Source organism: Dermacentor andersoni, chromosome 3 (assembly GCF_023375885.2).
Source record: "Dermacentor andersoni chromosome 3, qqDerAnde1_hic_scaffold, whole genome shotgun sequence".
NCBI classification, from domain to species: Eukaryota; Metazoa; Arthropoda; class Arachnida; order Ixodida; family Ixodidae; genus Dermacentor; species Dermacentor andersoni.
The window spans coordinates 129,548,872-129,563,313 of record NC_092816.1 but is presented as its reverse complement, the minus strand read 5'-3'; positions in this window follow the sequence as shown (position 1 = coordinate 129,563,313).

Here is a 14,442-nt window from a genome sequence, read left to right as displayed (position 1 = left end):
ATAAATCTATACGGCATGACTAGAAAAGTTCATGGCGTTGTGACACTACTCTAGGAATTAGACCTCGCAGTCATTCATTAATTATGTGTACTTTCGGAGTATAATTGATGGGTTTTAATGGCGCAAGGGCTTGTTTCGAAGTAATGGCAGCCACTAAGAAGAGAATGTGGTACGGAAAAGTTGGCGCGAAATGTTAGTGATGTATGCGGAACCACGACTGTATAGTCGTTGCAGGAACGAGACACTTATTTGTATGGTCAGACGGCCAAACAAGCTTCCTCTTGGCTATCCCACTGGGCTTACACATGAGAAACAGGCGTGAAATGATTTTTAATACGAATCATTATTTGGATTGATCCACGGTTTCCTTCGTACATCTGGCCGGCCAGTCTGGTGTCATTTTCAACCACATAATTGTGCAAGTAAGGGAAGCTCTATTAAGCGTAATCAAGGAATAACTGACAACACAAAGCCTCTACTTCTAATACAGGTTCGTAGGTATCTCTAAACCAAACACGCGTCCTAACGGAATTGCGTTCTATATTTAACAGCGTCTCTGATCTTCTTGGGCTGCACATACGTCGTCATCATGTCTTCGTCTCCGTGCCGTCATCGTCCAGCCACACCCGCCGTGGTTGCTCAGTGGCTATGGTGTTCGGCTGCTGAGCACGAGGTCGCGGGATCAAATCCGGGCCACGGCGGCCGCATTTCGATGTGGGCGACATGCGAAAACACCCGTGTACTTAGATTTAGGTGCACGTTAAAGAACCGCAGGTGTTCAAAACTTCCGGAGCCCTCCAATATACGGCGTGCCTCGTAATCAGAAAGTGGTTTTGGCACGTAAAACCCCATAGTTTAATTTTAATCGTCCAACCAGCTTCGTCATCAGGCACTTGTTATGCTGTCGTCATCACCTCATTGTCGTCAGGCACGTGTAGAGCCAACATGTATCAGCCTTCCCTTAAACGCTGCTGGCTGCAGTCGCCGGTAGGCGGTGACACAAGTTTATGCTTGAGCCATCGCGGAAGCAGTTCGCTTCCCCATAATTGTGGGCAAATGTGCACTTTTTTCTTAAACACCAGGCAATTAACTATGCTAAGTGTTATACTAAACTACGTAGATTCCGAAATGCGATATTTCTGTAAAATGTCAGCAAGAATAATGCAGCGGTGAGCGCAAATCCTTACTTCGAACGCACGCAGCGAAATATGCATAACTCTGTATGTTAAGAAAACGTGGTTACAACGAAGGTGCCAAATAAAACAACGTACGAAGGAAGGCGACACGGTACAGCCCCGTAGGCGCACTAACAAATGATCGTTTTATTTCCTGACAAAGGAATAAATAGCTGCTGCCAAGAATCAAAACAAAAACAAAAAAAAGAGAAAAAAAAACAGTGCCATCATCTGCATCGCACAACGAAACAGACGAAAACGTGACTAGACAAATACGATGCATAGCTACGTTGCTAAAATACTAATCGAATTACCATTGACAGTCATCGTGAGATGATCTCTCCCGTGATTCCTTTTCTCTGGTGCACCACTGGCACCGCCAGATAGCAGGAGACAAGCTTAAATAATAGCTTCAATATTATCAGTGCATTCCGAAAGGAAAAAAATACTACTACAATCCTTCATGGAACAATTTACTTTCGTTGTTACGTTAATCCCCCCCCCCCCCCGCACGCTTCTCAGAAACGCCGGGAGGACATGTCATCTAAATAACTTAACGATAAACACGTAACCAATTTCACGTCGGTGCTGCTTTCATGTCCAGCGATTCCACTGGTTCCACGGTGGTGGTTGAGCGGATTGAACGAACCACCTAAATAAGCGAGTCTCTCTGGTTCTATACACGCGACGTGGATAACTAAGCATACATTGGTTTTTAAGGAACAGTGATTAGGAAAAACAGTTGAAGCCAGCGTTTACTGTCGCACAATGCATGTTTTTCCAAACATAACCACGCTCTCACAGCTCGCAAAGCTGCAAGCCGGTGTTTGCAAGTGCCAGCGCAGAGAACTGGGCCTTCCTTCACGCGCGAATGAGTGACGTAAAGGCCACAGGGTTGGCTAATTACAGTTCCAGAAAAAAAAAAAAACGAAGCGCATCACGAAGCGCAAGATCACCGACTCACCACGCCTACTGGGGACTGGGTCATTGTGGCTTTCCTTACGTACGAGATCGCACACGTTCCACTTTTCCCCCCAAACCCTCCACCTTAGGACTTTATTGCACGGATCGATGTACAGGTGCGTCCGCTGTTAAACACGGCGCGCGTGGCCACGCTCCTCGGACCACGAAGCGGGCGCGGCGCGAAGTATTGCAGCGCAAGCGCAATCAGAGCCAGAGGCGGAGTTAGCTGCGCGTCGCCTGCTATGGTTCCTGCCACTCCGCCACACGCGCTCTCGTACAAAAGAGTGTAGCCACGGTGCTCCAAAGGAAGGAGACCTTCATCTAAGCTTCATCTGCAGCAGTGGTCTGGGCTTCTTCGTAATTACCATATAATACATCTGAAGCGTATAGTTATAAATATGCCTTGTTTGTTGTGTGATTCTTTTACTTCCTTAGATATTGAATCTTGAAATCGACCCTCTGTGACACAAGGGACCCTTTAGAAATAAAAGGCGCAGTTAAAGTTTTAGCTGTACAGCATGCCTGCTTGCTTTGATAACTGATTTAGAATACTTCCTGTTGACGCACCATTGCTAAAGGGTTTGTGCACTCCAAAGCGCGCGCGCAATGTAGGTTTCGCGGCGAAGTGGGAGGAACCGCAGCAGACTACGCGCAGCTAACTCCGCCTCTGGCACTGATTGCGCTTGCGCCGCAATACTTCTCGTGGCGCCCGTCGTGGTGCTCCCCGGAGCGCGGCCACCTGCTCCGTGTTACTTTTGACAGTGGCCGCGCCTGTACTCCCAATCCCCGGTAACCTGAACGACGATATTCATCGGGCCCCTGTAGGCGGGCCTGTAGGCATGGGCCCGCCTACAGGCCCATGCCACCTATCTCCGCCACACACCGCCATACACCGCGAATTATACAGATACTGCATGCGCATAAGCCGGAGCGGACGCTTACGGCCGTAGCTGGGCCATCGTATTCATACATAAATTTCTACATAAACATGTGGACTGCCTAGTAGACAGAAACGCAGATCATTGTAGGTGCCGTCCGCCAAGGCGCCCACGACACCGACAGAGCAATCACACAATTCGTTAGCCAAGACGCCATTATAATATTGTCACGTGGTAGTGACGGTATAGGACACAGCAACAGAACTGTGAATGGCAAAACTAACTTTATTGGGCGCACCTGTGCCCAGAAAAAAAAAAACAAGCTACACTCAATACTCAGCGAAAACTGCGGACACAGTCAGCGATTGTCGAAAATCTGATCAGCGGGACAAGCGCTTCGGCTTTCATACATCAGTCATCGAATGTACCAGAATAATCGCTGTCACCCGCGTGCCTTCCCCAAAGTTCTACATTATTCGCTTCGCGCACACATGCAATCAGATTACACAAGGTTCGGTCACATACAGCGGACAGAACAATAGATAACATTCCAGAAACTTTCGATACATGCAGGTGCGTCCTGCGCTGTGATAACATTTGTTAAGCGGTGAAACGTGTCGCCCGATAAAGACAAACAAGTACAAGTGTCAATACCCCACTCTGAAAAAGCATCGACCCAATGCTGCAAACAAACGAAAGTAATAAAGAAAAACACCCACAGCAAAGAAACCAACAAAATAAGTTCGTCTGCGTAAGTAAAAGGGTTTAAGACGCACCACGTGGACCACTTCAAATCGTGCGTGGCGCCGCTGTGAATGCGAAATGCCGTCTGGCACGACCTCATAGTCCAGTGCGCCAATGCGTCGGATGACCTTGTAGGGTCCCAAATAGCGTCGCAATAGTTTCTAACTCAGTCCTCATCGGCGTATCGGGGTCCAAAACCAAACACGGTCGCCGGGCTTAGACTTGGTACTATCGGTACCTTAAATTTGGAATAGGTGTACGCATTAAGGTTCAGCATGCGTGCGTGTCTTTCTAATTTTAGCAGAATGAATGTATTATATCTTACGTCATACACCCGCTACGGCCGTCTAACCAAGAACAGCAGCGTCCATTCAGAGCGTTCATTGAAGAACGAGCAGTGATGCGGACTTCTGCATTTAAAGGGCCAAATTGAAAAAGAAGATTGATGCCCAGCCGGAGAGTGTGCCGTGCCTGTCACTACATACTATCGCCAGCTCGGCATGAATATCCTTGACATTGTGTCTCTTAATTTGCAGAATACAGATCACTTGTCATAAACAGTTGGAAGTTGGGAGGTTGGGGGGAGGTGGCAGGGCGCTCCCCTGTATCAGCCAGAGCATGCCCTCTGCTACAGTGACAATGCTACTTTATTGAGAACCAGTAATGCATGCTATCTTATTATTCAACCAAGTGCATTCCGTGCTTTGTATGAAGATGACGCTAATGACGCTTTAAATAGGTATAAAATTAAAAAGTATTGTTTTAAACATTTACAGTCAGTTTCTTGGTAATACGTTGATTATTAAAGAAAATGAAGGTCAAAGTAACATATTGCGAGTATCGCCCCAAAATGTTCTTGCTGAAGCCTCATTGTGACATCATGGATTTAAAGTATTTTTAGGGTCGTTTTGGTTCAGTAAATCTTCTTAACGCTTTTTATTTTCGCTATTTGGCTTCATTGAAGTGCAATAAAGTGCAAAAATATTAGCTGCACCCTAAGAGGCACCATGAAAATACATAACGCCACAGCAAGCTTCAAGGCAGCAGGGCCAGCAGTCTTTCTTTTTGCGGCTTTTACAGTTTACTCAGCCTCTTGTCATGGTACGAGTGAATCATTTTTGTATGGTAGGAAGGCCATTTACAAATACGTCTGGAATTATTTGTCTCCTTAGAACTCAATTGCCTAGGTTGCTTATTGGCGTTGGCACTGGGCGGCTAAGCACGTGCATGGTAACGGGCTCAAATCACAGTTTTTTGATACAGGCGAAATGCAAAACTAATCCTGTACCGTGCAACCCCAGGTGGGAAAAATCCGGAGTTTCTCACTATGGCAAGCCTCAAATTGAGATTGTGGTTTTGGTACGTAAAGCCTCGGAATTTGAATAATTTAATTCCCTTTAGTGCTCATCTAAGCTGTAGCATTTATCATCTCTACAAGAACTTATGCTCAATGTATTCTCCATAAGGATTTAGTAAGAATAGTAGATAAACTGTGTACTTATGACTGTAATTAGTGGTGATACGTGATGAGCATCCTTATGAGGGTGGAACCAACGAAACAATACAAAATTGTGGTTCAATGTGTGATATACGATGACGCGCGTCGATGAAATGATTGAGTCTCCCTCTAAGGCCCTGATCTGGACATCAACTGCCTGCCAGTTGATGGCGGCTTTTCAAACGTGTGCTTGTCCACAAAGTTCTGAGTCCACTCTGTGATCTCGTGCAGCCCGTGCATTGCGAGTCAAATATTTTAATTGATGAGGTGGTGGTTGGCGCACGCTTTCTCTGTGGCTGATGTTCACTTTGTATAGCAGAGTAGTATCTCGCAGATTAGTTATGAAGCACAGCAAGCGAATCTGATGTGTTGTGATAATCACATTAAAATCGATAATCATCTTCCGCTTCGAGCTCCTGCTGTTGCGTGCGAACAGGAGCAGTAGCAGTTGCACAAGATGGCGTGAAAAAGGTTCATTGAAGACTGGCACATACCCAGGGTCACATACCCAGTGACCAAAGCTTGTCCGACACTTGAATATAAACCTGCTTCCTTCAACATAGCAGGCCGATATTGTACCCATCAGACCATCGACTACCCAGTGACGCAAATGGGCGAGAAAATGGTTACATACATGCACCGAAAGTATGTGAAGTATGTGAAGAATGCTAATCGCATAAAATAATCTTGGATGTTTGGGATACTGTGGTGTACGTATCATTTATTTTGCGCTAGATAAATCGTTCTATTTATGAAGCCCGTGATCAAGTAAGATTAGCATTCTCGATCTGCAAGAGGGACTATTGTTGGGATTTATTTTCAGTACGGCTGTTGTGTAAGTGTGCTTAAAAGGGTTAAAACTGCCTTACTAACGTTAAGTTTAACGTGCAGGTTCACCTAGGTTGGAGGATTGCGCATTGAAGAAGTTATCCCTGTGCAGCTGACCATGACTTGCCATGGTGGACCAGGAAAGTTTGCAAGGGTCTTGCTTCGCCCTATGTTCAGAGAAGGAGCTCGTGGGCCATTTACTCATGGGAAATAACACCAAGGTGCAAAAAGAGCCTCTTGACACCATCACAGTCAACAATATTATAGGGAGCTCCATACATCCTTTGTTGTTGCCTTTTTTGTATTCCCATTTTCTATGTTAAGCTAGTAGCTTGCATTAGCATAACAAATGACTTTCCAGTAGCCTGTGTCTGCAACTGTGTGCTACAATAGCCTCCCTTTTGGAGTGACTGTTCATGTGATCTTGAGCGCCTATCGCCTCCATACTGAAATGCTTCGAAAATTTATAAGCTGCTTTAACTGCCAGAAGCTTTTTGCGGCTCCACCACACAAAATGTACTACTTTATGCCATGCATTGAACAGTGTGTGAAGCGCGCTACCAGTCTAGTAGCATAGATGACATGCTTCAGTAGCCTGAAAGTGTTAGTTATTACAATACAGGAATAGTGGAGGAGCTAGGCTATAGTGCACTTCCTACTCAACTCATGGCAAAGCGCTAGAAGGTGCTGCAGATTTTAATTATGAAACTTAGAAGAAATAATTTTAGTTGACAGTATTCACCCCTTAGGTTTCTTCTTGAACAACATGATGTTTGTTTCACCAATTTGTTTCTAAGCAAGGTAAGTTTACATATTTGATTACGGATATTCATTAAGTTATTCTCTTACAGAGCACTGTTCATCTTTTCCCTTTCCTGCAGTCGACACTTATGGGGAGTCCTGTGCCACATTAAATAAAGTGGTCACGCTCTGAAGTTCCGCCCACGAAAAATTGGAATAAAGTAAAGGAAGTAAAGCAACCTCATCATAACATGGTTATACTGTATGCCGCTCACTTGCATTGAAACTTGGTTTTTTAAAAGTTGTTCTGGCTTTTTGCTGTTTTTTCAAGCTTGACTTGTCACAAATTTTCTGGTAACAGCATGCCCTATGTGCTGAACGGCCTGGCCTCGCTTATCGCATGAGATCTAAAGCTTGCGAAGAGCCCAAATTAGTCGGCTTAAACCAAAGTACAAGTGTCGCGATTTTATAACTCTCGGTATTTTTATGTTCATTTATGTTTGTTATGTTAGTCTCCTGAAGAGCCCAATTCTGATTTCTCAAACGAGCGTACAAATGAAGCCTTGACATTTTTAGGTTAGTTTTAATTATATTAATTATGATGGTCTCCTCTAAAAGCCACATTTCATGGCCCAAACCAGCACACAAGTGTTTTGGTTTGTGATTTGTCACTAAATTCTTGTGTTAATTTTGACATATCTACAATAAATGAAATGTTTCTTTACCATTTTACTGTTTTAAGGGACGCTAAAGTGAAAAGTGATTTCTTCTGCATCAGTAAATTACCGTTCTACAACACCAAACACACCACTCTTGCAACGATAAGACGTTTGGTAAGCCAGAAAAAGCGCAAGAACGAAATGCGGGTGGCGACGCCTACTTAAGTTCCCGTAGCTGGGGGCTGTGACGTGTTGGATTTTGATGGAATCTTCTAGGGTCTACTAATTGCATATAGCGGTACAGATTGACAACATTGTGTTGTAAAGGAACCTAATGTTAAACATGGCAAGTTTAGGGAACCTTTATTCAGCCAACGCGGCCCAAATGCGAAAACATTCTTTGGAATCCCTGACGTCACGCTGACGTACCGGCGCTGGGTTTTCGGCACGAAATTCGAATACTGATACATGGACCTTCATTTTCTCATCTAATAATCAAACTACTTTTTTGAAATGACTGCCTGCAGGGTTCTCAAACAACGTTTCATTCGTCTAAACTGATTTATTGTTTCGCTTTAGTGTCCCTTTAAATATCTTAGGCCATTTCGTGCCTAAAATCCCAGTTTTTTCAAAAACTGTTCCATCATGGCACAGCATTTCATGTTTGCTTGATAAGCGAAAGTGGCTACATTAAGAAAGTCTTCGAAAAATTTCTTTCATACATACGCCTGGGTCATTCCACGCCATATCAACCAGTGTTTCTTTTTTTACATTCACAGATATAGTTCAAAATATTTCAATGTGTTTGTTGAAGTTCCAAACTCGTTCTCTCCATTTATTTATCTCCGCAAGGATTTTCGAGTATTTTGGCAAAAAGTAAGTGTTATTGCCCAGTAAGAACGCATTGATCAACGTTTCTTCTCAAAAAATAAATTTTGTGAATCAAATATACAGACGGTGCTCATCTCAAAACAATGAAGAGGTGTGACTACCAAAATAGCGAAGCTTTCAAATTATTCAACACTTTTAGCGCTTCTGTTACCGGCAAAAACAAGTAAAATTTGAGTTTGATATTTTTCTCGACACGCAGGTAAGTTCAGAAGACACAAAATAAATGCAGAATGGCAGCCCGGTTGACATTGTATAGCCGCAAAATATTTGGAGCCTTGGAGGTTCAGTTGATTGCCTAAAAACGAATGTTCAAATGTTCTGCAACAAGGTTCGTGTTCAGGGTCAAAACAGTAATTTTGGTTGTCGTCGTAAAAGTACATGTAGTACATCATTACATAGCCCTGCTTGTCTGCTACGCATGTGACAAGTTAAACAAGCGATTTTTCTTTAAAAGAGAAAAATTTCTTTTGAAATGTTCATTAGTGGATCACGCATACAGCATGAAGCCTTACCGTCAAGCAAGGGGAGATTGTTAAAGACATTAGCCAAAAAAGCTATTCCACAGCCTGTCGCTGTCTTTACTTATCAATAGGAAGGCAAGCGACGTAATGCGCCGCAGTCTCGACTTGCATTTTTTTAACATGAACATAAAAAGTGGTCGCGCACCACGCCTGATCGCATCAGACTGAACACAGTACATATGACGTTTATAGACGAGGTTATTCAAGCTTTCAAATAGTGGTAACACGCAACACAAGAATTTGTTCTCGCTCATGCAGGGTTTCAGTTGTAATTATGAAGGTGTTTTCTACTTCCATCGTCATATGACACTCTTTGGGTTCCAGGGAGCATGGCACCAAGTGTCCTGGTTATGTATGTCCAATTGCATGTTGATATGTCAGATTGCATTGCATTGCGACATGTCTTTTAAAATGCGTTGCATGAACAATATCTGCGCTCTTTCTGGATTGACTGGCTACATGAAAGCAAATATTTCTTTTTGTGAACTCCATGAAACGCATCTTTTAACACTGCAGGAGTCCCTCACAATTTTAACATGTATGGATATCTTATGTGCAATGGCTGTATGGTTTACCCGACCCATATCAAGCCCACGCCTAGTTATCTTAGAGTGTGCGCCTCTTGGGAACAAAATGTCGAACACAGCACCGCTTCTCCATCATCTGTGTTGCATACGAAGACAGCTTTGTCTTCAGCATTCCCAGCCGGCAAACTTGTGCGCACGTAGGAGGAAAGCCAGTGCTGACACAAAAAATAAAGAAAGAATTTTTCGCGTTTAAAAACAACGCTTTTTTTATTTCACACACGCATACCAGACATGTACAGAAATTTAATTTATCACGTTTTTTTAAGCAATACATAGACGCGGTTTTTTTAATTTTAGCACGAAGCTACTTTTGCAAAAGATCAGAACTTTGCAGTTTCTTTACAAGCGATCAGCTGAAACTTCAGAGCTTCAAATTTTTTCTGCTATACTATGTCAACAGGGATACGACTGTGTATTCAATTTCGGTCTTCTGCATTTTTTTGTGTTATGACAAACAAATTCAAGCACTGTTATTTTAGTTGTTTTCGCCGCTGCCAAAAGCAGTCGAAGTATTCGAATATTTTTAAAAAATTATATTTTCATAGTCACATCACTTCACCGTCTTTCCCTGCACGCTATTTGAAGGCCTCAATCCATACAATATACCTTTGTAAAACGTATATTCATTGCTGCCCTCAGGCTCAGCTTGGCAGGAAAACTAAACTGCCGCCAAAATGCTACAAATCTTTTGGCAAAACTAAATAAAAGTCGGGAAGGCGTTTGGAACTCCAGTAAACATGTAGCAAATTGTTCAGCTATATTTGTGGTGTTGAAAGAACGATGGTGAATTTGGTGTGGGATGACTTATCTGCAAGTGAATCTGTGCCCTTGTTAGAGTGGCACTGTTCAAGGAAATCTGTATGTGACATAAGTTTGGGAATATGGTTCGTTTTGTTATCTGAAAGACATGATTAATAATTAAGATACACAGGTTAGCTTAAATTTCAAGTGCAACCAAAACGCTCCAGTAATGGCGATAATGTGTCTTTCACGTATGAATTAAACCAGACTTTTTGTGAATTTTGTTCCATTATATTTGTGGTATTCCAAACTGAAATGGAACTCACATAAGGAATAATCATTTAGAAGTCTTCTGGCAGGTCACTAATAGCTGTGGTTTTTCGTACAAAAATATAAAGTAGTAAACATGAATAAGTCACTTGATTGGAATGACCTGCCCAGGAACATAGTTGTCATGGCAGAAAACACAAACGAGCCACTATCTTGTGCGCGTTCGATAGGCCGAGGTCCGGTTTCCTCTCATGAGCTTGGCCAAGATTGGCCTGGGTCAATCGCATGAGTTGAAACCGGACATCGGTTTTTCGAACACATACGAAATACCGGCCCTGGACAATGCAACAAGCAATGCAGGAGAATAAACGGCTCCCATGGTATCACTTATTGCGATTGCCATGCTGTTTCAAATGTAGATAACGTTCAGAGAAATTGGCACGCACCATTCCACCAAATATTATGGATTGTACGAATTGACCATTTCTCAGTTTTACAGAATATATAAAAACTGTCTGTGGCAGATCGCACAATTCTTGTTCTTGAACTTAATTATTCAGAGGCTGATATTACTAGCACAAGAAATGGAAACACATGTTCAACTGATTCTCAGAAATTTACGAATTCATTTAAATGTTTTACGGAACACATTGCAATTTACAAATTGTTGCCGGTGAGTTTGCAAGACGTATCCACTTCAAGTTAATTTACAGGATGACTCCTGTTCCGACGTTTTTCCACGCATATGGGACAAAATACTTGGGCGTTCAAGTTACTTTCGTGCTGCAATGCATAAAAGTGTGTTTTGGTAAAAAAATGAGTGGAACAACAGTACATTATTACGACCAATTTGATGGCGTGTATCTCATCACAGGTGTCGTCCTTAAAACTGATTCTAAGTACATACGCCTTGTAATCTCACCAGCTACAATTCTCAAATTGCAGTAGGTGCTGCAAAGTAAATAATAAAGAAGTTATTTAGCGATTGCTTGTTAATTAGCTGAACATGTGTTTTCATTTCCCCATGCAATTAATGTTTGGGGCTCCGTGTAATTCAGCTAAGTATCTAGAATGTTAGCTGCAACAGCCCGTCTTTAAAGATTCCGTAATGCTTAAAGCAGACTACCCCGTTTATCAGTGTCTGCTGTGGGCTCTTGTGAATCGTACCATGGTTATAATACCACGGACTACATAATAAAGAAAGCAAGTACCTCTTCTGAGTGCTCATGTTTACATCATGTCAGTCTCCTTGTACGTACATTTATATATTTATTTACGCATTTAGTTTTTTTTCATTATTTATTTCCTTTGGGAACTGTGTTTTACATGAGGTCCACAAGGTCTACATCTGTCTGTACTCAATTTTGTTACGGCTCAAGCCGCAGGAATTTCGTCCTTTGCAATACTCTTTGAGAAGTCTAATGTTCTCAAGATACAATTCTTTGTACATTTACACAAATGTTCGGTTGCAAATAAACACTCCACCTAGAAAAATAGTTTCATCTGCATCAGTTCTGCGCAGTTGATTTCTTGAAGAACGATTGATTTTGCTGCGTTAAGCCAATTAAGCCAATTGAAATACTGCCATAACAATTCTGCTAGCAGCTTTACAACTAGTTTATTACAGTGAATCTAGGAACATGCTCTTAAGCTCAGGGTGACATACGCCTGCGATACAGAAGAGCCTGTATTTAAATTTGCCCCTGTCCTCTCACATGCAAAGATATATACACATGACATCAATGGTAATGCTTTGTGACACATCATAGTTCAGCGGTATTTTAAGAAAAGAGCAGTTTTCGAAAGTGCTTAGTAAATATTGGGGGTGTAATTCAATGGGCTTTCACCGCAATTGCATTGTTCATGTTCAGCACAGCTCCAACAACATTTCAATAATGACACAGATTTCAAAAATACTTCAGTGGGCTTTCAATAGAGACGTTCGACACATCCACAATGTTTGAACGGGCTTTCAATATTGCCATTTAACGTGGTTTCAACGATACAACATTGATATTTTAAATTGAAATGCCTCAATGGGGTTACGTCAAGATGTCGCGGGTCATTTAAAAACACTTGTCAGCAACTTCCTCAATGATATTTCAAGAATACCCCAATGTGATTTCAACGCCAGTTATAACGCTGACCAATGACATTTCAATCACTTTAGAACAACTTTTTGTAAGAGAATCCCGGAGAGGTCTTCGTGTAAGTTATTGTAGGCTGCATGTCATATTGCGGTGGTCTCTCTGTTCAAGTGTATTAAGCATTCTCAGAGCTCTTCATGCACTTCCTTTCGGCTGCCTATCTGCCTGTCTGTCGATATTTCGAACCATCCTCCTGCTAACTTGGGTCACTGGGTTGCTTATGGTCCAATAGAGCATACGGCTGCTGCGATGAAGGAGCCGGTATCTGAACTAGTCATCGGGAAAACTTGCTTTACGGGTACGTGACATTGGCTATATGCACCTCATAAGTTAACCGTTTCGCGGCAACTTTAGTCCCTGAGGATGTGCCATTGGGTGCATGGCGCTCTTCAATCATAAAAAAGGAACTTAAATTTCTCCTAATTTCTCCGGCAATGTTGTCTCTGAACACATATTCAAACACTCTTCCCACGGGACCTTTGCTGTGGCGATGCTATATGGCGCGGCCTGTCCGAGGGAAGCACGATAAAGCAGCCCAACGACATGCACGCCTAAAACAAAACGCGTTTTGGTGGTCGAAATGTGATGTGTTGATAGATTGCCGCAACGTATGAACGTCACATTCATCGTGACAGGGTGTTCGCTTGATCTTATTTCTTCTTCATTTAGCTTTTTTTCACACGCACAGTATCGGGCTTGTCTTCTAGCTTGTGAGCTTGAATTGTGAATTTGTGCTTTTACGTCATGACTCAGATAATACTCGCGGGAACAATTTCTTGCACAATATTTTTTTATCGCTTTGGCTTTGTTAATATCAGACTTTCCCTCTTCTTAGTGCGCGTCAAAGAATACGACCAACCTTACATGCATGCCCTTCCATACATGTTATAAAAGATTTCCCGCACTAGTATGTCCTAGGTTATTGAGCGCATACCAAGAGCGCACACAGACACTAGCCCAAGATTTACCTCGTTCCTTGATAGAAACTCGATGTTAACACTCAAAGTCGTACCATGTTCAAAACCGCTAAGAAGCGGAACGCCCCCATTTCCTCAGAAAAATTGCTTACATTGGCTGATGTAAAGCGAACGTAACGATGGACTGGGAGGGCATTGCACAATCTACCCGTAATAAAATACTCTTCTCTGGATTGAACGTCGCGCTGTGTAACACAGGGCAAGAACAAAGAATAATAAGGACTACAACAATGGGCGTGTTGAGCTGGACGCGATCCCTGACCCCAGTACTATCGTTCGTGCATGTGGTCTTGCTGGCGAGATACGCGAGAAAAGTGAGATAAAAAAGATGAAAAGCAAGGGTGACGAGGGACGAGGCACGCGCGTAGCTGCTTAAATTTTTTAAATCCTTTTTGATAACAGTCAATATAAACTCCACAAATAGTTACTGATTGAATGAGTGTGAAAAACTAAACACGCGCAGAGATACAAACACGCGTGCACAATGCATTAAAACTTCCGGGTTCAGGTATTCTCCAAATCATTATTGAGGTCTGTATACCGCAGAAATAGCCTCTCTGGAGGCTCCGTGGTGATGAAATTTTTATGTGTGCTTTCTGTTTCATAATTATTCGTATATATTATATATGAATGCCAATTAAAAGTAAGTTACTAGTACTGCAATTGCAGTTGGATTCCGAAAAAGTATGGGCAGAGTAGCTTAGGGAGAATCATCGTTAATGCGGTCCTCATTTAATCTTAAATTTGGCATGCTTTCTGAGCTTTGTTTATAATGATGCCTATCTGTTCCTCTAGTGGTACTGGTGTGAAAGGAAAGGAAAC